Source organism: Tachypleus tridentatus, chromosome 1, assembly GCF_004210375.1.
Source record: "Tachypleus tridentatus isolate NWPU-2018 chromosome 1, ASM421037v1, whole genome shotgun sequence".
Taxonomy (NCBI): domain Eukaryota; kingdom Metazoa; phylum Arthropoda; class Merostomata; order Xiphosura; family Limulidae; genus Tachypleus; species Tachypleus tridentatus.
This window is the reverse complement of record NC_134825.1, coordinates 133581981-133606278: the sequence shown is the minus strand read 5'-3', so window position 1 is coordinate 133606278 and position 24298 is coordinate 133581981. Positions and strand designations below refer to the sequence as shown.

General features: G+C 29.3%; 1 pseudogene across 1 annotated transcript in view; it reads left to right on the top strand.

The window, feature by feature from the left end:
- Positions 1–24298, top strand: part of LOC143233172 (serine/threonine-protein kinase PLK2-like) — a 77307-nt pseudogene that overhangs the window by 21549 nt on the left and 31460 nt on the right. Inside the window, exons 5-7 of the transcript XR_013018010.1 lie at positions 2624–2841; positions 5404–5499; positions 21424–21698. The product of XR_013018010.1 is annotated as a serine/threonine-protein kinase PLK2-like (transcript). The remainder of the gene's footprint in view (positions 1–2623; positions 2842–5403; positions 5500–21423; positions 21699–24298) is intronic.

Genomic DNA, 24298 nt, shown 5'->3' with positions numbered 1-24298 from the left:
CTTGTATGCATAGTGGTTTTACTTAAGAAAAATGCATTGCTAAATCATAAAGTAGGAAAATACATGTAGGAGTAAAACTAAATTTAATGCATTTCAAAATGCGTTTTGGGGTAATAAAAAGAAACAAAAGATGGTTGTCAAGTTTTTACCATGACTTCATCTTGATGGTCAATTTTTTTATTGAAATGTGCTGCATTAACTTTTGTTGAACTTCTGTACTATTGTAATTCAATATTATTTTAGTCACACTTAAATATTTTGTAATGTAAAACATAAATTTATCATAAAATACCTTTTATCAGGCCACAAAGATCTAAGGTTTAGAAGAAAGTACTCAAGCATCAATAGGTTTAAGTAGCTTGGATATTTCAATAACCCGTGCTAATATCTTATGCAGCAGAAATAGAACATGATATTGTTGTTTTTCTTTTTAAAAAAAGAAAAAATATAAATAGTGTACTTGAAAGTGCACTACTATAAAGTTTTTGTGTAGGAGAAAGAATAATTATATTATAAATTGTTAAAATGAATTCAAATTTTGTGTCCATAAGATTTTTTTTTTCCCATGCCTATATTAATCATAACTTGGAGAAAGCAGTCTTTAACCCTTTTGCAACAGGTCATGGGGTGGAGACAATGTCATCACATTTGTTAACTTGCATTCAAAATTTTATTGAACTACTATTTATTTCATTAATTTATGTCAATAAGTGGAATCAAATTGTAGATTTATAATTCATACTTTTATATCATACAAGTTATTTTCTTAATTTAAAAGTAAATTCTAAAAGAATTCACCTAAATATGGAGTTCATTGAGTCATTTAGCATGTTTGAATGCAGCACTGGTTTGTGATGGAAAAGTACTAAATCTGTAGTTTCATAGAAATTATATATTCAAATTATCAGTATTGACTAGCTAGAATATAAAATAAGTACTTCGTATCTTTTTATTTTGCTGAAATATGGCTTATGTACTGAATCAAACACAGTGGTCCTGTTCACCTTTCATTTTTAGAAGCAATTCCTTGTATACTTTTTACTACACTATATGATGTGAATAACCAATCGACAACTCAATGTCTCCCTAGTGGTTTTCTCAGCCATTTTAATCTGTGAAAAGACTATCATGTTCTTTTGATCCAAGGTATCAAGGAGAGGTAGGTTGTGTATTTAGTTCACTCGACGTTTCATAACTGTTTAGACTTAAATACAGCCTAGTTACTAAGCTTGATAAATTATAGTGGAATTCAATGGTATCAGTGTATTTATTTATAATTTTTTTAGTTATTCACTTGTGTGTGTGTGTGTGTGTGTGTGTGTGTATACTAAATTAAATATCTGATATTCTCCACATGCAAAATTTTAAAAAGATTGGCAACTATATTCATCAGCAACAAACAAGTAGAAAGGTCATAGCTAGAAGTGATAATTGTTTGCTTTACTTTTTTATTTATTGTTCTATATTTTAAAAAAAAATAAGTTTCATAATTTATTTCTAAATAGTAATATATATATATAAAATGTATAATAATTTAAATATTTCTGTATAATAAAAAATACTAGTCCACTAAAATAGTCTTATGTTATTGATATGGTAAGATGAGTGGACATGCTCTGCTTCTGTGCTAGTTATGTGATGTTAGTTTGGCATGCCTAAAAGGTCAATATAATAAGAAAATAAATGTATAACATTATGAGCCTTGTTTTTGTGGAAATAATATGTAGTAATTCTAGTATGAAAAAGAAAATAATTCATATGTTTCCCTTTTTTTATACACCCTATACAAGTTATAGAAAATAACACAGAATATAAAAGTTTTACTAAAACAAATATTTAAAATGTATTTAGGAGGTTTCAGAGATTACACAAATAATAATATTTGAGATTTTTGAGATAAAAATAGTTTTTAATCATAACATGAAATCACTTTATACCCAGACTAGTAACCAAACAGACTGTATTTTCAGGGTATAGAAAATAACATAGAATATAAAAGTTTTACTGAAAACAAACATTTGAAATGTATTTCGGAAATTTTAAAGACTACACAAATAATGTTTGAAATGAATACTTTTTAATCACGACATGAAATCACTTTATACTCAGACTAGTAACTAAACAAACTCTATTTTCACAAATAAATCTTTAGTAAAAATATTTCATTAAAAAATCTGACTTCTTTGTGTACACAAAATGTAATCTTTAAAGTCTGCCAAAATATGTGAAGGTACACATTGTATCAAAAGGTTTAAGGTAAGTACTTAATGTGTGCAAAGGCATAAAAGTGTATATTATACCAAACCTGTTGCAAAAGGGTTAAAGAATATCTGTACCTTCCTGTTTAATTGTAAAATCTTTTAAGTTTTTATTCTGTTCTTTGTATGAATTATTATGGATTTTCATCTTTTTGTTTTGTTTGTGTGTAGATTCCATTCTTGGCAACAGTTGAAACAATGTATTGGGTTTATGACTTTCAAATATAAGCTTAGTTTTGTTGTTTTTGGTTTGTTTGTTTAATTTCATACTAATTCCTAAAACTCCTAATATTGTGCTTATTTGTACTTGCTATGTTCGAATGTATTATGCTGAGACTGTCTCAAAATATTTGTTGATTTTTCAGTCTCTAGTTCATGTTTTAAAGAATAGGAAGGTGTTAACTGAACCAGAAGTTAGATATTACATTCATCAGTTGGCTGAAGGAGTTCAGTACATTCATAGTCGTGGAGTTATCCATAGAGATTTGAAGTTGGGAAACATGTTTTTAAGTGAAAACATGGAAGTGAAAATTGGAGACTTTGGACTAGCTAGCCATATAGAAATAGCAGGTTTTAGGAAAATGTAAGTCAAGTGAAGATAGTGTCATTATATCTGGTTAATTTCCAAAAGTATTCATAAGAATGTCTAAATTTATAATTTTGGAAATAAATGAAACATTTACTGTGTTTTACTTTTGGAATACTTAAGGATCTAGCATTGAAATGTAATATAGTCATTTAACTTTCATGTGATACTTAATAGTGTTAATAACTACTATGGTGTCTATTAAATAGTTTTAAATAGCTAAGCTTTTGCAAATTGATGTTTTCCAGTGTTCATTTGAATATGAACTTTAAAAATGACTTGTGTTACACTAGATGACACTTTCAGAAGTTGCAAAAAATTAGATAATTAGCTAATTCTAGGATGAAAATTTCAGGTACCAATCAAGTCTCTCAACATGAGCTTAGTTGACTTCATTGAATGCATGACCTCTTTAGACTTGTTTAAAGTCTATATATTTGATACTACTAATCTTTAATATAGTATATGTATCTTCACAAAATCTAACAGTCTTTCATTAGCCATAATGATAGCTTTTTTGCATAGAAAAAAAAAGTTAATTTTAGTGAAGTATTTTAAACAAACTAAAAAAATATTTGTCCATAGATATATCAAGTATTTGTTTTGAATAGTCTGTGTACGGTGATTTTTATCTTAAGATTAAAAATGCTTTTCTTCATCTCAAAAATCTCAAATTTTATTTGTGTAATCTGTGAAACCTCCTTAATGTTTTCTGTAAATTTTTTCTATTTCTCTCCTCTAATTCTATGCAATATTAGTCAATGTCACAGATTTTTAGCCACTAAAACAAAATAAAAATAAATTTCTTCCCTTTTTTCTTTATAAAATGGCATTAAATTGTGACATGAAACTACATTCATTTATCCTAAATAACTTTAGACTCATAGCAATATAAGTCTATTCATTCTAATATTTTATTATTTCATTGCCCTTTGATATGTGTCTGACTATTAAGTTGTAAATCACTTGAAATGTGGAACTGTCATTATGATATTGAATTACATTACCCACAAGCTGCTCACTTGTGTGCCTTACGAAACACTTTATATTATTATTTTATCCAGTCTAACCTAAAGGAATACATATTTTTAGATTTTAGTTAATTTTTTAATAATAAATGAAGAATAAACATAAATAAAATAAAGTACTTGTTGGATTCATCGTTTTTAACCTGTTGGCAGTCATTAACAATTAACCCTATGTTGTTTTTTTATGCCAATGGTAGTAATACGCTAAATAAAAATTATTTAATTGAATAATGCACCAAAGAACATAGAATAATAACATGCAAAAAACAAAGTTTCCCCCACTATCACAATTTTTCTGTTTTTCTAACTGTATGACAAGTCTTTGCAAATTCATCTAAGCTAGTCGTTATCTATCCTGGGGTAAAGGAGCTTATATTAACAATGTAATTGAGAATTCTTCATTCATAAAACAAAGTAAAATAGTACATAATTTGACAGATGAAGCCTTGGCTTTTTATTGGTTATATATGTAATATACAATTAAATGCGAGAGAGAACTATTAACAAATCTTGGAAGAGAGTGTGTGACAGGTGTATATGGTGGAGAGGGGTTTAATTCTCTGTTTGATAGCTCTGAAAAATCAACATTTTGTTGTGATGCAAAATTTATGGATTGTCTGAGTAGTAATTTACATTAACTTTTGTACCTATTGGAGGGGTAATGATTGGAGAAAATGTTTTGTCACTCTGAGGGAAATTCAGGATTTTAAAAATATTTTTCTTTTAAAAGTAAAAATGTAAAACTTTTATGCTATTAAAATATGGATTATTAGCTACAATTTTATGGTATACTAATTGGTATGTCTAAAGAGCTAAAGAGTAGTTTAATAAAAGTTTTAATGTAAGTCTCCTAAAGCCCATGATGTGCAATAAATGATGCCCTGACAGAGTTGTTTAATACATTGAAAGCTATTTGAGTAATATTACTGAATTAGCAACTGAACAGAGTGATAGTCTTAAATTCTAGATAAGAAAGAGTTACATTACTTTTACTTTGACACTTTATTTGGATTTGTGCTCTGATATAGGTGTTAAAAATGAACTATTTTGAACCTAAATTATAAATTGCTTTTGGTGTTCCCCTTTCATTACAAATTGTAAAGTTTAATGAGTAAATGGTATAAATTAACTTAGTTTGATGTTATCCAGCATTTTTAGGCTAAGGTATATTGATGTATATTTTTTATAACCATGTTTTGTTTTTTATAAAATAACTTTATATGAGGTGAAGAATCACTTGCATAAATCTTATTTTTTGCCCATTATTTATTTGTAGGTTTTACTCAAATTAGTATTTTATAAGCAATATTGTTATTAAACCCTTGAACTGTGATATGACTTTTGTATTATGGTGCATTTTAAAATTGCTTATAGAATAACTTAATGGATCAGCAAGTACAGGAAATGTTTTAAAGGTTGAATATCCAGGATAATATATTTAATTTGATTTTGTAGAGCTGTTTTAAATCTTGCTCCTGAGTAAGTATCTTCATATTCCACTTGTTATTAAAGTTTTTCTATATACTTCTAGAACTGTATGTGGAACACCCAATTACATTGCTCCTGAAGTTCTCAGCATGGAAGGGCATGGTAAGGAATCAGATGTCTGGGCAATGGGATGTATTATGTAAGTTCTAATTGATAAATATTTTTTATTTTTATTATATTTTTCTTACCCTGTTTTTTGGCTAGCCATATCCTAGTGGTTAATGTGCAAGGCTATGAAATTGAAGGTATGGTGTATGACTAATGGTTGAACAAGCTCAGTGCTTTCAGTTGTTTTGTGGGTGTGTTGTTACTGATAGTTAATCCTTAGTTTCAGATTATATTTATTTTCCCTCTAGCCAACTGTCTTAAAACTAGCCCTCAGCTGAAGCTCTTTTGCAGTTCAGCAGAAATATGAATAGGAATTAACTATTTTCAGATTAATGAATGTTTAGATCACTGAGTGCACATTCCAGGGTGGCTTTCAAAATTTAGTCAACAGTATAATTTTACTTATTTTTCTTTAACAATTTTGCATGCAGAGATGTTACAAAATTGATACCTTAGTATTATGTAGTGTAATAATTTATTTCATAAATGAAAAAGTAAAAACATTCATTCCTCTTATTAAGTAATATTAGAATGTAATTATTTATTAAGTTTCTAAATTTAAAAAAAGTTGGTTTCTAAGCTTATATTTATTTCTTCAGTCAGATTTAAACAGGTTAGCTATTCGTTGTCAGAAAGGGTGGTGGTAAACTTTTAGTGCTACATAATCTAAAATCAAATAGTATAGTGCATAAAGTAGTTGTCTTTGGAAATTTGAGATTCTATGTAATTGAGGATAATAGTTTTGAAATTTTGTGAATAACTTTTTGTTTTTCACGAAGGTTAATACATTTTTTATAGTCTACACTTTCACAACTGTTCATGGTTTGTATGATGATCATGTATTTTCACTGTTGCCCTGTAGTATAGTTTCTATTGCAAAATGCTCTGTCATAAGGCTCTCATCTGTGTATTGTTTCTTAGTATTTGTATAAACTGCCAGATTGCACAGAAATCTATTGGCACTGCACTTGACAGCTTTATAAGTTTGTCTTCTTATGGAACAACATTATTCCTTGTTTTCTTTTGCTGCTTGAGTTAATGTTAGTTGATTGGGAGGTTTGATGTAAGGCCTTTCTTGGTAAATCCACATCCTGTTGGTCTTATTTTCAGATGGGTTTTCTTCTTTATTATGTTGTATACTGTTGCCTGGAGCATGAGAATTACTTTTGCTATTGACCTTTGTTTATTGATTCTGACATAGAACAAGACTTTGAACACTCTTTGATAAATTGTTTAGGCAGAGTATTTATGATGAAACTTTGTAGAATGGACAGCAACTACCTGTTGTGGAGACACAAGTGTAGAGGACGGCGTTTATAAAGTCTTGTGTCTTTCTTCTTGAAGATGAAAGGCGGAAGACTTTCAAAACGCCGTCCTCTACACTTGTGTCTCCACAACAGGAATTTGCTGTCCATTTTACAAAGTTTTAACATTGAACACTGTTGGCATGGCAAGGTGTGATTGGTTGCAGTTTTTTTTAAAGGTCTTGGGTACTCCAAGTTGATCTATGTTCTAAAATTTAAACCTGAACACATTTTAAAAATCTGATTGTATGGCTGTTTGCTTAGAAGTGGCTGTTAAGTATCTTTCTAAAAATCAGTAAATTTTTGATGACATCCTAGTTTCTAAAAACCCATACAATTTCAAAATGTCATTCTGACACTTGCTGTTCCATTACAACATTGTATTGGTCATGATTGTCAGTGATTGCTAAGTTGTTTATTCAAAATTGTCTAGATATAATGTATTAAATACTCTTTATTATATCCATTTGAAAGTTATTGAAGTATTCTTCTATGAGAAATCATCTGGCATTTATCTTCCTTGCCTTGGGTATTCTTTACTGTGTGTGGCACAAAGTTTTAGTGTTTTGCTTTCAAGATTTTTTTTTTTTTTTTTTGCTATCTCAATTATTATAGCATAATATCTTTGCTATTAATTCACGTTTGAATAGTATATAAATTTCAATTTCTGAATTCTACAAAGCAGTACTTAAATTCTAAATTGCCCTAGCATGACACATTTTCTGTAGACATCTTTATTTTGTACATTACCCATTGAAAATGTATGGAATTAAATGTAAGTTACTCATTGTAAAATCATCATTGCTTAGAAAAATCTAGATTTATTTTTTTATAGCCTTCAATTTTCTTTGATAACAGAGCTATTCAGTAGAAAATACCACTCCTGCCACACTCACCTGTCATATCTTCTCTATCAGGATTTGTTAATAGTTCTCTCTTGCATGTAAATATATATTACTTGTAACTGATAGAAAGTCAGGTTTTTCATCTATCAGTGTTTTGTGTAATATTGTGTTCTGAACAGATAAGCATCAATTTCACTTGGAATGCAAGCTTTGTTCCTGTGAGAAAGCTAATAACTAGCTTGATGATTTTGTAATGACTCTCACTGTATAGTTAAAAGCCAGAAAAATTGAGAATTGGGGAAGTTGTTTACTTTTAGCATGTTATTTGTATATGTTCTATGGTGCATTATTTAATTGTGCATAAATTTACTGCATTACTCCCATTAGTATTTTAAAATGTTTGGCTAAGTATCATCAACAACAAGAAAAAAAATTTGGGTAAGTACTTTATTTCTTGTATTTTTGTTTATCCTTTATTTATTATAAAAGTAAGTAAAATGTAAAAAATGGGGACTTTGTTTATATGAGGTAAAATAATCTATAATAACATACATTATTCATGTGAAACATTTGTATTAATTTAATGACGTAATGTGAATTGTATGTTTTCCAAGTGATTTTATAACTTTTTTATAATGGCAAGGATAGTAGTTAAGACATGGTTCAAAGGGCAATGAAACTTAATTATAAACAGACATTCTGTTACAAGTATAAAGGTACTAAGAATAAATAAATATAGTTCCATGTTACAATATTAAGTTATTCTAGGAGCAAAAAAGGGGTAACTTAGATTAGTTTTTAAGTATATATGTAAAAACGGCTGGTATGGGTTGAGAAAATTTTTCTATGTAGAGGAGCAAACAACGTTTTGACATTTTTCGGTCATCGTCAGGTTCACAAAGAAAGAAAGAGGTAACTGACCGATAGCTGGCCACATGTTTGAAGGGGGTTGTGTAATTGAGTGTAGGAATGTAGAGGGCGTGCTTAGATGTTTGATTATATTTATTAATATTGGTATGAAGGTGTTCTTATGTATTAGTTTATTTTGGGCTTGAGTTGTTGTACATGTAAGGCCTTTTTTAATTTTGCGTTTGTTTACGTTTGTTTCTTTATTTAGTATTTGAATGTTTTCTATGGTTATGTTGTTTTATTTTATTTGCAGTGTTCAAAACGTGGGAAGGTGACTTTTATGTTCTTTGAATCTGGTTTCCATTTTCTTGTTTCTCCAATATAGAAGTCCTGGCAGTTATCACATTGTATTTTATAAATAATGTTGGTGTGGTGTTTGTCAGTGTAGTTTTTACATAGTATAGACCTTAGTTTTGTGCCTGGTTTTTGAATAAATTTGGTATTAACTGGAATGTCATATTTTGTTACAAGTTTTTGCCAAATGTTGGTTATTTTTCTGCTGATGTCGGGAATATATGGTATGCAGCAGTATATGGTTTCGTGATTTTTTGATTTGTGAGATATATTTACTTTTGTTGGTTGATTTTGCTTTCTGTCTAGGTGTGTGCGTATAATGTTTTCTACGGTTTGTGGAGGAAACTTATTGACGCTGATGAAGTATTGTTTTATTTTGTCTAATTCATCGTTAATTCTATCTGGTGAGCATAGTTTTATGGCTGTGTTTATTTGGTTTCTTAGTATGTTGAGTTTTTGTTTTGTTTCATGTGCTGAGTCCCAAGAAATGTATAGTCCAGTATGGGTGATTTTGCATACAGAGTATTCAAAACAAATCCTTTATGTTCATGACCAAATCTTTAGTTTATTAAAAGTACTTCACTGAAAAATATGACTTTGTATGTGAAAGACTTATCTGAAAAACTGCCATATTTTTTAAAATATAAATACACTGTATTGATAGATAGGCAGTTAAAAGTATCTACACAGTATCCATGTAATTTTGATATAAAATTAAACTTTTGTTTTACAATGCATTATTTGAAATATAAAAAATCCTTTATTTTTCTCTACATTATACCTAATAACTGTATTTTCCTCATGTTTTTTTTATATTGAAGCAATTTATTTATATTCTGTATTCATCAAAATTCTGTGTATTTAATAACTTTAGTATCAGATGTCATTGTTATGGCTGTAGCCTCTGTATTCCAAAGCTGAGTTCCACAATTAACTAATTTTTACCAATCTGTACATTATTGCCTGATTAAGGTCCCAATAAGAGGGCCAAAAGCATGCAAATAAAAGTATTTTGACTTGGATAAAAGTTTGTGTTTCATTATACATGTTAGATTACCTGCATTATAAGTTTTAAAATAACATTTAATTTGGGGCTAGTTGAGCATGATGGAAAAATGATTAACTTTTGTAATACTCTTCCTGAATAGACATTTCTTCTCTAACTTTCTGGTGAAACTTGCAGCTTCACTGTGGTAACAACTTTTATTTAAATCCTTTCACAACAGTACTAGTGTAAAATATATGTTTTATATATAATTTTGTACATGTTAAGTATGTATAATTATAAATTTTAATGCACAATGTATTGTGTCACATTTCTGTAGACCTTTAGTAAACATGACAAGTAATTTATACAGAAAAACTATTTTTAAAATAGTATTTGTTATTAAATATTTGTTAGTAAATATATGAAGTCTGTTTCATTAGTAGTCTGAGTGTAAAGTTGATTTTATGATTAAAAGGTATTCTTTATTTCAAAATCTCGGATATCATTTGTGTAATCTTAAAACTTAAATAAATTTAAAAAGCTTTAATTTGTGTCATATGTAGTTAGTCTAGAATGGGGAGAAACAAAGCACAACTTATGTCCTAATTTTTTGTTTGTTGCAAGGTTGGTTATATTGATGAACTGACTTTAAATAAAAGTTAAGTTTCTTCTTCATTCTTGTCACTACATATTACATGAAAACACAAATATTTATTTTAGATTGCTTAAATCTTTTAATATTATGAATTTATGTATTTTTATTATTTTCATTATATTGACCTTTTCAGCCATGTAGGTCTAGCATTACAGAATTTGCAATGTGACATATCCATTCGTGTTATGAAGAGTATAAAAGTGACCTGTTTTGTGAGATAGTTATGTTTCAGTTATAATATGTTATATATGTATATACATTATTACTATTTGCAAACAAGTTTGTAAGCTTATTTTTCTTAAAATATAGAACAGTAAATAAATATAGGAAGTGATAATATCTTCTAGTTATAATAACTTTGTTTACTTTGCTGCTTGCTGTAGTATTTTATGTCTTTCAAAACTTTGCACATGAAGGATATGGAAAGAAATAATATTTTTAGATTTTAAATTCATACATTTGAAATAACCAAAATATCATAAATTACTGTATTGATACTATCTAATTCCACTATAATTTATCAAGTTTAGTAAGTAAGCTGTATTTGGGTGTATATATATATATATATTTATATATATATATATAAAATTCAAACAGACTGCAGAGGCAACCTATCTTCTTGAAATTTTGATTTGAAAGAATGAGTTCGTGTTATGAGATTTCAAAATGGCTGTTAAAACCACCAGGGAGATATTCTAGCTTTCATTTGGTTATTTACATGTCATGGAAGTAAGTGTATCTAAGAAAACTTTTCCAAAATGGGAAGAGGTGAGTGACCACTGAGAGCAATATTTCAGTAAATAGAATAATCAGTATTAGTAATTTGAGTTCCTAATTCATTAGAAACTGTAGATTTTGTATTTGAACCAATATTGCATTCAACATACCATGTGACACACAAAATCTGATATTTAGGTGTGTTGTATTAGTATTTACCTTTTGAAATATAAAAACAAACAAAACTAATGTATAATATGAAAACTTAAATTATAATTTTCAATTGGATTCTAAACTTATTTGTATATATTCAACTACCATTTTGTTTCTAATTTTGGATGCAATGATATGGCCTATGTGAACCATGTAGATATAGTTTTTATCAATTTCAAAATCAGAAATGCAGATTAACAAACATTTAATTACAGTAATTTCTACCAATGATATCAATTCTAGTACTTTTATACATATTTTCTATTTTGTAAAGAAACCTATTGTTACAAAACTTATCGTTATTAAACATTTATCCCCTAACAATTTGTTGTACTCAGCTTCAGGTAGCAGGATGTGCTGTGATCTTTTTATAGCTATAGGACAAAATTATTTACCAAAATTGATCGGAGAAAATAACGCCTAGATACACATGTTCAAAATTCCCTTAATATGTGTTCAAGGTTTCTTGGTAATTTCCTCTTCAAGCCATGGCACTGACTAAATGACACATAATTGACACAGGCTGTTTTATTAGTATAGGAAATAATGTATGGTCCACAATAGTAAATTATTCTGATGATGCAAGTCTTTTTGCAATGGTTAGTTGCTAACTCTCTTTGTTAACCTTAAGATGACCTAGAAAGGTCGAAACATTGTTCTCTGCTTTTTTAGTAAAAGTGTTAAAACCCATACTAGCCTACTGACACACCCTACTGTTTTATTCTTTCACATTTACCATTTGTGTTGTAAAACTTTTTTATTAAAAAAATGATTAAGCTTCAGAAAAAGGTTATATTTATTTTACTCAGTTTATTTCTACCATTTTTTTATGAGCAACTTACTATTTACACTGCTAGACTTGTGTGACAGGTTATAGATACATTTAGAATTTATTCTATAGACCGGTGTAGAGTGTGGAATAAAGTCAAATGGAATATATTCATTGAAACAAAACAAAAAGAGAAGAATTTACAGTAACGTTGATGTTTCATTACATGAGAGAAGGTATATAATTTTGTATTTTTTTTGCATAACTGTATTTTTCCAACTTCTCATTGATTCGTGACTTTAATTTTTTTTTCATAGATTTAGATGAATCTCTTTCTAAGACTTGAGTTAATGTAGCTACTTTTTCTTGCTTTTTCTCAAGTCATTGTACCACTTAGAAATTTTATCTGCACTATTTCAGACTAGTTTTTGATAATTTTTCTATGAATTTAGCTGTTATAACTACCATTTTTACTGGTAAAGGCACTGAAATCAGTATACATGTTTTGAAGTACAAAAATAGTTGCATCTTTCATCTGATTGTGATTTTTTTTGTGAAGTTTTCATAATGTTGATCATGACCTGATGTGGAAGATGTATTCTTTTCAACTTATTATGTGGATTGTCAATGCGATACTTGTATTTCCTTTGGAAATTTTAATGTCTTGCTCTGTTCCAGTATTCTTTCATCCTTTTTTTTAATTATTTCTCATTCTTTTTCTTAATTCTTAATTCAGTCTTTTCATAATTTCTGCAAAAAAAATGTAGCCAAAGAAGCCAGCATATTTCACCATTATCATTATCATATGATTGACTTGAATTAATTTTTATATTTGTGTTATTCAACATTGAGCTCCAAACTGACTGTGCATAATTTTACACTGAATAGCCACTTTATTAGGTACACCTCATAATGCAAGTAGTCAAACACCAAATCATGTGGCTGCAACTCAGTACATAAAGCACATAGACATGGTTAAGAGGTTCAGTTGTTGTTCAGCAAAACATCAGAATGGGGAAGATGAGTGATCTAAGTGACTTTGACCATGGAATGATTATTGGTGCCAAATGTGGTGGTTTCAGCATATCAAACTGCTGACCTACTGGGATATTCACCCACAACAGTCTCTAGAGTTTACAGAAAATGGTGCAAAAAACTTCCATCTGAAGTCAGTGTGCCAATGTGAGGCTTAATAAAGTTCTTTTCTTAATCCTTTTGCAATTGGTCGGGGTTCAAAGGCCATGTCATTGCATTTGTTGACTTGCATACAAAATTTTATTGAGCTATTATTTTATAAAGTTTTCATTACATTTGGAATCAAACTGTATATCATAATTATAACTTTAATATTATATATGAGTTAATTTCTTAGTTTAAAAGTAAATATTAAAAGAATACATTTAAATATAGATTTTAGTGAGACACATGGTATGTTGAATGCAGCACTATCTAAAACTAGATGTTTGTGATGTCAAAATACTAAGTCTATAGTTTTGTACAAATTTGGAGCTGAAATTACTAATATTGTCAAGCTAGAATATAAATCAAAACCTCTTTTTATTTTGCTGAAATATCTCTAATGTACTGAATAATACGCATGGTGGTCGTGTTCAAATCTTTCCATCTTTTGGAATGTTCTCTTATATACACTTAAATACATATATGACATGTGAATAACCAATCAAAAACTTAAAATATCTGCAGAGTAGTTTTCTCTGCCATTCTGATCTTTGAAAATGCTACAACATTCTTTCAGTTCAAGATTTCAAAGAGATGTCTTTAGTTTGCTTGAAGTTTCATATTTTTCTAAATATTAGTTACTAAGCTTATTGCTTTATAATGTATAGTGGAATTCTATGGTATCAGTGTAGTTATTTTTGACCACTGAAGTGTGTGTGTGGATGCATGACCTAAAAAAAATTTTTTATATATATCTTCCACATGTGATATTTTAAAAGGTTTAGCAACCTATGTCCAGCTTTACTTCTTTATTTATTGTTCTATATTTTAAGAAAAATAAGCTTCATAAATTATTTTTAAATAGTAATAATCATATAATAATTGAAATGTGACTTTTTATATTACAAAATACTAGTACACTGAAACACAGCAAAGACAGGGGAGATTAAAGGTCAGTTTTATATTACTGGATACTGACCTGAGTGCATGTACACTGCATTAATGCATGTTATGTAATGTTAGGTAGGCATGACTGGAAGGTCAGTATAATAATAATATGTTCATATGTAGTGTATGAGACTTAATACAAAAATACATGTTTAATCTAAGTACTTTATGTAGTCATTCTAGCATGAAAAAAAAAATTTCTATGTACTTCCTAATTTTTTATGATGGATATGAGTCTGGTCAAGTTACAGACCTTATGTAATTAGAGCATAGAAAATAATAGTATATATAAAGATATGCTCAAAATAAACATTTGAAATGTATACAGGATGTTTCACAAGATGTTTATGAGATTTTTGGGACAAAGAAAAGTGTTTTAATCATAACATGAAATCAGATTTTTTTAATACAAAATTCTTGTAATATTTACTAAAAGTTTTCCAAATTTTTGTGATGATACATGTTATCAAAAGTTACAGTGCAATTACACAAATACTTAACATGTGCATATGTGTAGACAAACTTGTGTTTGTCATACTGAGCCTGTTGCAAAAGGGTTAAGGTTTGCTCCTGAAAGAGCTGAGGATTGCCCACAAAGATACTTGAAACAATTACCATCATTGTCTGAGGCCTTTACAAACTGCTTCATCAAGCTCAGTTTTATATGATTTGGAGATTATAAGACTTTCTTTATGTCAACCAAACTTTCACATATAATATCGGTTGATCATGTTATCAGTCTGGCTCTGTATAGCCATTGCTTTCTTATCCAGTGCTGATTTAATGCTGTGCCCTCTCACTTGCACAAAAAATATGGAAACCTTGTATAAACAGATTGTTGATCCAGTGACATACAAAAGGACTTTTTAAAGTATCTACAAAGGAGTCAACAATGTTCTTTGTATCTGACTTTATTGAGAAGTATGAGATTTCTTTTTTTTTCTTCAAGTGAACTGAATAAGCAATAGGAACAGATGCATTTGTGTTAACATTGTGAAAAAGAACACCTTTTAGACTGGAAGAATCTTATAGCATTGGTATTAATTCAGCAATACTGATACAATAAATGTTAACTTTTTTGTGAAAAGTATACCATAAATTATTTATAATGGTTTCTGTACCAGTAATATTATGTTCTTAGCCCAAAATCTGGACCCAAAGCCCTCGGAAGACTCCTATGGAAGGCCCAAAACTTTCATCAAATAACTACGTTCACCACATGTGAAACATTATGTTTTACCAGATGGTTCAGGTTGAAAAGAATCCTTATTGTCATTTCTGTTAACATCACATTCAGAATCTGATGCAACTGTATGAAGAGTCTCTGATGGATTTAGGTACCAGGCATATTGGGTCTATAAATAGCAGGTTGAAGGCTTGGATAAGAAATTTTTTTTATTTTGAGTGTTGTAGCTTTGGATGTAATGTGAACAAAAATATCAGTCCTTTCCATAGTTCCTTAAGTTCATGCCAGACTATTATAATTCTTAAAGGCAGTCTTTTTCTTATCTTTAGTCTATTGTCTCAACTCTTCGATGCAAACTGTGCAGTGTCTATGATTTGTCTTGGTCCATAATTTTTATTGCAAAGTACATGTAATAGGCTTTTTTCTCTAATTCTGTGATGTTTTGTCTTGGTCCATAATTTTTATTGCAAAGTACATGTAATTGGCTTTTTTCTCTAATTCTGTGATGTTTTGTCTTTGTTTCTTTACCACAAATGTAATATTTGGGTCATTTACATGACATCTTGTCAAGTGATGAATGAATAATATTGAAAAGAAACATAATATCAAAGTGTGCACACAAATATTATCCATAAATGATACATCATGTATTAACCATTTATATACAAATTGCTTGTTTCTTATGTGTTCTAGAACATTCAATAAGACTCCCACTTTGCAGTTGATCTAGAAAAATCTATAGCCAGCTGTTAATATTTCAAGCATAACAAAACTTCACTGGAAATGATTCATTTGTGTGAAATGATGTTTTGTGAAAACTCTACGTGATGGAGATAAATGGATATATTTTCAGATCCAGTGTATAGGAATTACTGTTGAGCACGTAAAAATTTCAAGACAATAAAATCATCACAAGACTGTACTGTTAACATCATATTGATATACAGAATTTTGCATTAAGCAGTTAGTTTCATAATTACCAATTTTCTGTTCAACTCGTTTGTATCGTAGCACAGTATTTTCTAATTGTATGTAATGTATAAACAAAAGGTGTTCTATGTATTTATTAATTACTTAGTTTGATAAAACTGAAAACCCATGAGACTTAAAAATCAAGAAAATTTGAGTTCCAGGCATATTTTATGAACCTTGGGTATTTGAACTGTTGTATATGGCAATGTTTTTATTAATTGTATATATTTCATATTCATAAAGTACTGAAGTAGACAGTTTTAAATATGTAGTTCATATTTTGTCAATTCTCCTGGTAAACTGATTGTTACCTTGTAGAAGTTATTAGAATTTGTGAATGCTTTACTCATTATTAATTCATATTTAAATTGTTAGAGAAATAGATACAAACTCGGTAAATATCATTTAAGTTATTTATGGAATGTAGGTCCAAGTCAGTAGGTCTTTTTCAGTTGTACTAGAATTAGTCTATTATGTATTATTGTTATTATTAACTTATTTAGTGTATATTATGAAGTCATTAAAAGTTATATTAGAAATAAGAGAATTGATGTTATGGAATGGTCAGCTCAATCACCTGATATCAATCCAATTAAAAATTTATGGGCTGAATTATACTAATTAATAAAATATTGCAAGCCAAATGTGAAAGATAAACTTCAAGTACCTAAAGAAAGATAGCAGTCAGTTACTCAGAAATATCTGCACAAACTCACTGACACCACGCAATGTCGATGTGAAGCAATACTGAAATCCAAAGGAATGACAACTAAATAATAACTTGTGAAACTGGTTTATTTTATTTTATGTTCAATTAGTCCAGAGAAACTTGTTTGATCATTTTGTAGGCTAATTGGAATATTATTTAAGAAACCACACCAGGTGCACAACACTTTTTATGAGAAAATGTAATTAAAATCATTAAAAGCTTTGGAATTTACAAAATCTAGTGTTAAAATTAGGATTTGAGATTGTATTTGAACAGATCTAATTGAATGCATTCTAAAAACATGTACACACTTTTCTGTTACAGAAGATGTAATAAATTAACATTTTCAAGGGGGGACACTTTTTTGTCCACTTCCTGTATATACTATAGTAAGTTTGTAGTACCAATGCTGTTAAGACTAAGAATACAAAGAGCCCATGTTGGGGTTAAATAATAAATTGTGGTCAAATCTGTAATGTGCAACTCTGTACTGTTCATTTGACATGTTAAATAATAAAGCTTATTGTTAAAATAATAATTACCTGTAATAAAGTTCTATCCAAGTTAAAAATTGAAATAACAAAAGATGAAAACATATAACATCCTTTGTCTCTGTTTATCTGTGTTCACAATTCCTATATGAGGAGAGCTTCTTTAAATTTTTTCATTGTACTTGGTAAGGATGTGTTTGTAAAATAATGGTTTTATATTATGTATTATTTGTCCATGATTAGTTTTAAAAAAAATAATATGCACCAGCACTTTTTTTTGTACTTGTATATAAAAAGAAATACATTTTCCTATCCTTGTGTGTAAGGTGCTTCTTGTTTCACCAATGTATGTATAATGGTGGATGTTACATGCAAGTTTATCAACATTGGAAACAACACATCCACCTTCAGATTGCAAAAGATGTTTTTGTAAGACATTTGGCCTTTTTATGTTGTAGGGTAATGTAATGAGATTTTGAAAATTGGCTTTTAAAGGTTGCATCTAGCCATAACTCTAACAGTTTGGGTTTCGTAATTAGAGGTTTTATTTTGGTGGTGATAATTTTGTTAGTTAAAGGTATGATAAAACTAATCTTCTTGTTATATTTCAAAAATTGTTTTTCTTCATCCTGCTTAATTTGTATTTTCATGTTGGAGGCTTGTTACTATTTTTTGCATTTCCTGGTCTCTGAAAAGTTCTAAAAAGGCAGATGCTGCTCAAATGGAATGAACATGTATTGTTACTTTCCTATAGTCGTAATAAATTATTTTTAGTTCTCCAGTTATTGCATTTTTTCTGGAAGCTCTGGAATGATGAGAGTTTAAATTAAGAAAAATGTAATTATATATTATTGTCATTATTAATACTTAAAGTAACATAAAAAGAAAAATCTATACTCCTCTCATCATTTGAATAACACCAGGTGAATTTGATATTAGTCTGCAGAATTTACAAAGTCTAAGAATTTGACTAAAGATAAAAGGCTTTGTTTCCATTGGCCAAATGTATTATTGGTATATCTAATCTAGATATCTGGGCTGGTGTTGATATCTTGATGTTGCTTGAGTGCTGTTTCAAAATTGTACATGAATAACCATTATCATAATACCCATTGTGACACCATTTAGTTTGGGATATAGCTTTCTGTCAAACCGAAAATATCCATGATGAAGGATGAAAACATGAGATTTTCCTGATAGTGTTTATTATTTGTGTGAACAACTGTGAATTGTGATTAAATATGAATTCAAACAATACATTGACACTATCTTCTATCTGTATAGATAAGTAAAGAGCTACAAAGCTCATTGTAGAATATTGTGTTTATCACTGTGGAAGATAAATTCTTGATTTATGACAGCAGGTCTTGAGTATTATTCAAGTGTGCTGAAACATAATTTAGTAGTGGCACTTAAATTGTATGCATAAGCCAAGATTGACTTCCAGTGACACTGCCATATGCTGAAACCATGGATTTTAGTGGTATTCTAATTTATTTTCTCTTAGTGAACCCTATAATCCAAGGATGTGGCTATTAAAAGTGAATCAGACATCACAGAAAAGGTTGGTTGGCTTGCTTGCTTCTATTACAAGTGAATTAATAATGATATTTGCAAAGAAAAATAAACATCTAAGACTAATGCAACGAGGCCAAGTATTTGTAAATATCTTCCGTGAAATGTTTTCTAGTTTCTACACTTGAATAATGAATATCAGGTCAGGCATCTCATATAAAGAAGAGGAAGAATGTGATTTCAGACTTGTAAAGGAATGGAGAAGTATATACTAAGAACAAACTGACAAATCTGAGACTTTCATTACAAGTGCTAATAATGACAAAGAAATCATGACAACACTAAAGAAGAACAATAGTAGAAAGCGACATCCCAATCTCATCGTTTTTTTAATCTACTAGCCAAAAGACCTGAATCTGCAGTAACAACTAAACTTTACAACTATGTATATTTAAACACATTGGCTTCCCTTGAACAAACTTTTCATTCTAATTGACAGAACCATTTCTTGAAAATGGAGAAATGACTAAACCTCTTATTATAAATTATGAACAACAGTGAAAGCAACTGTCATATACTGCACAATATCACAAACTTAACCTTTGTTACAGTTGACATTGAAACTTGTAAAATTGATTCAGACATTAATTATATTTTTGAAATTTGTACAACTAAAGCAATTAATGATGCAGCTTTCAAATGTCTCATTAAAGACCCTTTTGATACCAAGAAGCGGCAACTTCACCATACTAATAGATATTGAAACAAAAAATCATGACAACACTAAAGAAAAACAATAGTAGAAAGCGACATCTTTCTGTAACATACTGTAACACAATGGGGGAGGGTTTATAAAGACACACAAATCATCATGTCAGGTCTAACTTGTATTTCCAAGAACATTTAACCCTTAAAATAATTTAAAGATAATAACACCATCATCAAACAATTGGACAATTACAAAGGTTCTGTGGTTATGAGCAGAAACATTTACAAAAAAAAATATATGTATTTGATCACTTAAACAAGAAAAAAAAAAATTAAATAATTAACAATGGCTCCATGAGAGGAAAGCTGAAAAGATTATTTATGATCTTGCAAAAACTTCTAGACAAAATGAGCTTAAACCCTCTTACAGTAGCATTTCAGAATTACATGGTTTATCAAAGAGTAAACCAGGTGTATCACTAAGACCCACAATCTTGGTATATAGCAATGCTACTGAAAGTCTGTCTTGGCTTATGCATATAGTTTTAATTCTAGTTCTAAATTGTGTTCCAACACACTTAAGTGGTACACAAAAGATCTGTTATCACAAATCAAGGATGTATCTTGCTTAGTGACAAGCACAGTACTCTTTACATTGGACACTGTAGTTCTACTCGTCTTTTCAGATGGTGTGGGTGTAATATGGGGATTCACATCAAATCACATAAGTTGAAGATGTATGAACTCACAACAGACACTGACAGAGAAATATTATATTTCATCCTTTAATATGGATATTTTGATTAAAAAACATTATATCCCTAGCTGAGTGTGTAATAGTTGCTGCTATTTATGTATATGTTTGAAACAATGGCCTACAAATGTATTAACTTTCTTTACAAACAACACCAAAGAAGCATAGTTGCAGATTTTTTAAAACTATTCACAGACAAATAATCTGTGACATGAAACCACCAAACCTACCCAGTACACTGCTAGAACATGTGAAGAAACTCTTTTCATTGAATTACCTCAACCATTTGTGAATAGGAACAAAAAATGATGTCTGTAACTTTTTCTTCATCTACCTTTCTGTTATTTCAATGTACAACTTTGAACTTTCAGTTACATGTAGAAGGATTTTGTTTTATAAATACAAATCTTACAGTAATTTGTGAAATGCATGCTGTAGGAATTGCACACTATAGATTTGAACATAATTTATTATTTCAATCTGTTGAAGCCATTATTGGTTGTGTTTAAGTGGAATTATCCTCAAAAATTAAATGTTGAATGGTTCAATTTAAGAAAACAAATTTGGTGTTATAAAATTATTTCTTACTAGTATTAAGTACTATTGTTTTTAGCTTGTTCCATTCTCCCTTTTAATACAGTATGTGTGTATTTTAGAAACACATTTCCAGACACTGTGGTTTTAGTTGGAACATACAGCTGTCATTTACTACTACAAATTTTATGTAGCATCTTCATTTAATACCAGTGAAATTGTGAAGTGTCTGGTTTTTGACATATTTTTTGTTTTTACATTATAGGTATGCTATGTTGGTAGGTCATCCTCCATTTGAGACTACAACACTCAATGAAACATACTCACAGATAGCAACAATTCAGATTGTATGCCTATGAACATCTCTGAAAGTGCCCGTAATTTGATATTTAGCATGCTGAAAAGTAAACCTGAAGACAGACCTGAAATTAGTGTAATTCTTCAAGATCAGTTCTTTCATTCTGGTTACATGCCCAAATTTCTTCCTTCATCATGTTGCTCAAGTCCTCCTAAGTTTCCTACGATGTGCTTATTCCCTAGGTAAGTCAAATAAAGGAAAACAAATATTTAAACTATGTAAAGATAGTTCATTTAATAATGTAACTCAAAAGACCATTGACATCCATAAGGAAAATATCAGATTAAATTTGAAAAGTGAACTTTCTAATAATCAGTGGATTTTACTGTAATATTCACTACAATTACATTTGTCTCTTAATAAGTAATAAGTTGAAATTACTAAGCAAATGATGTAATATCAAGAAAGATTTATCCTGTTTTGAATTGTATTGATTAATAGTTCCATGTTTTCATACTTATATTAACGTACAAATTAATTAGAACACGTCAATAATTGTTATTTTGTGTACATTACACATAAATTAGTTATTGATTTGCTATAGAAATAAACTTATTATTTATAAGTAATTACACAAACTGTTGTGAAATTAGTACACAAGTGATGCCTTTAAAATATGTTTGTTAATATATAATGTGGCTATTTGTTGTATGAATGGTTTGCATTTTTGTAGTATTGGCTCTGGATATTTGTAACATCTTTGTTGTCTAATTTTATTTTTTTAGAGGCTTTTTTTAGCATAGTTAATAAGTAACAAAGTCCAGCATATTCCAAGATTTGTTCTTTGGAATTTAGATCTGGACTTTGTGGCAGCCATTTAATTTCCTGAAGATTATTTGAGATTTCTTACTTTGTCACATAAACCTGAAATTTATTGGTATTGTGTTTGGGATATATATCTTCTTGATAAATGAAATTCTACTCAGTCTCTTTCCAGAAGGTATATCCAAATAAACTAATATACTCTAGTGTTTACACTGATCTGTGATTCCTTCAATTTTATAATGATGGCAAACACAGTTCAGAGATATTGTGCCCGCACTATCAGAGCCTCCTATATGCTTGATTTTGGTATGAGACACTTTTGTATTTCCTCAGTTACTGTCTGGCAAAAAATATACATCTAATTGGAACATAATTGAAATTTGAATTTGTGTATCCAAATTACTTTTTTTAACAGAACAGGATAAATGCCCTCTTGTGAAATCTAGTTTTCTTTTTTTTTCTTTTGTATTATCTTTGTGCAGTAAGAGTTTTCTTGCTGCTACTTTTCTCTAAAGGCCACATTTTTGTAGTATTTTTGAGTCTCTACTTGAAACTTTTATCTGAGCATTATTTGTTAATGCTATAAGGAAGATGTTTCATTATCTTTAAGTATTTAAGGTAATTTATTTTATGGTGTCTCTTTTAAGGACTATTTTTCTCTACTCCTCACCTTCTCTGATATTACAGGACTTTGTTGTGTTTTTTTGCACCTGTCCTTCACTGTACTTTGTAAACAGTTTAGGTATTTTGCCATTTTCCTAAGCTCCAACAACAATTGTACAAAAAAGATCCGAGTAACTTGTCAAGGAATATTAATTCTTTCTTTGCTGCCATTATAATGCCAGTATCACATTATAGTGGTATTGGATGATGTTTTGTGGGTAGAAAAAGTTATCCATTGTTATGTCAACATATACATGAAAATCTTAGATTTCTGATACAAGTCTTACCTCATCTTTCAAATAGCTTGTTTGGTTCATAATGTTCTTTATATGCACCAAAATCTTTTCACTGAGGGGGGCTGAGGTAAACTATGGAGGAGCTTCCCAAAATGCCATCAATATGAAGTATAGATGGTAAATTATAATAATGTAAATACCAAGGTACATTTCAGAAAGGTGTGCTATTTTGAACTGCGTTTTCAATGCAGTTTTCATTGGAAACTCATACTGTGATTAATAATTCATTATTACAAATTAGAAATAATCTGTTTATGCAAATATGCATATGTGTAAAAGAGAAGCTCACCTAAATTCCACCCAAGATAATACATAATAATAAAGAAAATCAAGATTAGCTTAGATTGAACATTTAATATACCATTAAGAGTAAAGCTACAAATCAAAAGAAATATAACATAAAGACATAGTTTACATTAGTAGAAACAAATTATTCCATGTGAAATTAATGCACTCTGAGGAAAAGTAAGGTCACTATTAGGCTAACTATTTTTCAGTACATTGCTATGGGACGCATGACACGTACTTCCATCTTAATGAAGACGTTGAGTTCTACAGATCTGTGTGTCTTTGATGTTAATTGTTAAGTAACAATGATGATTGTGTTTTCCATATTTTATGAATATATATGTAGGAAACAATATTGGGGCTGAGGGGGCTTGGCTCATTTTGGGGGGCTTAATGCCAGCCCCCACCTCGGCGCCTGCCACTTTATTTTTGTTGTTGTTTAGCATAATGTTTGAAGTCCATGTTGTGTGGGAGATATTTGCTACTAGTCTCTGAGGTTACTTAAGTTAGTGTTTAATTTGTTTTAATTTAATGAAACATGAAAGTTAAAGCTTTACAATGGTAATTAATTTATTGTTAGTTATTATATCAGTTCTTTTAAATGAAGGAAGAAACAAGCATGATAATGTTAATTTTAATGAAATATGAAATGTATTATAATTTAGAAGAAATTATGATTACCATAAAGCTTTGTATCAAGTTTCATTCTTCCGCTAAGGTGTTCAATGGTTATTTTATACACATTTTATTTCTTGATGTTTCTGGTATAA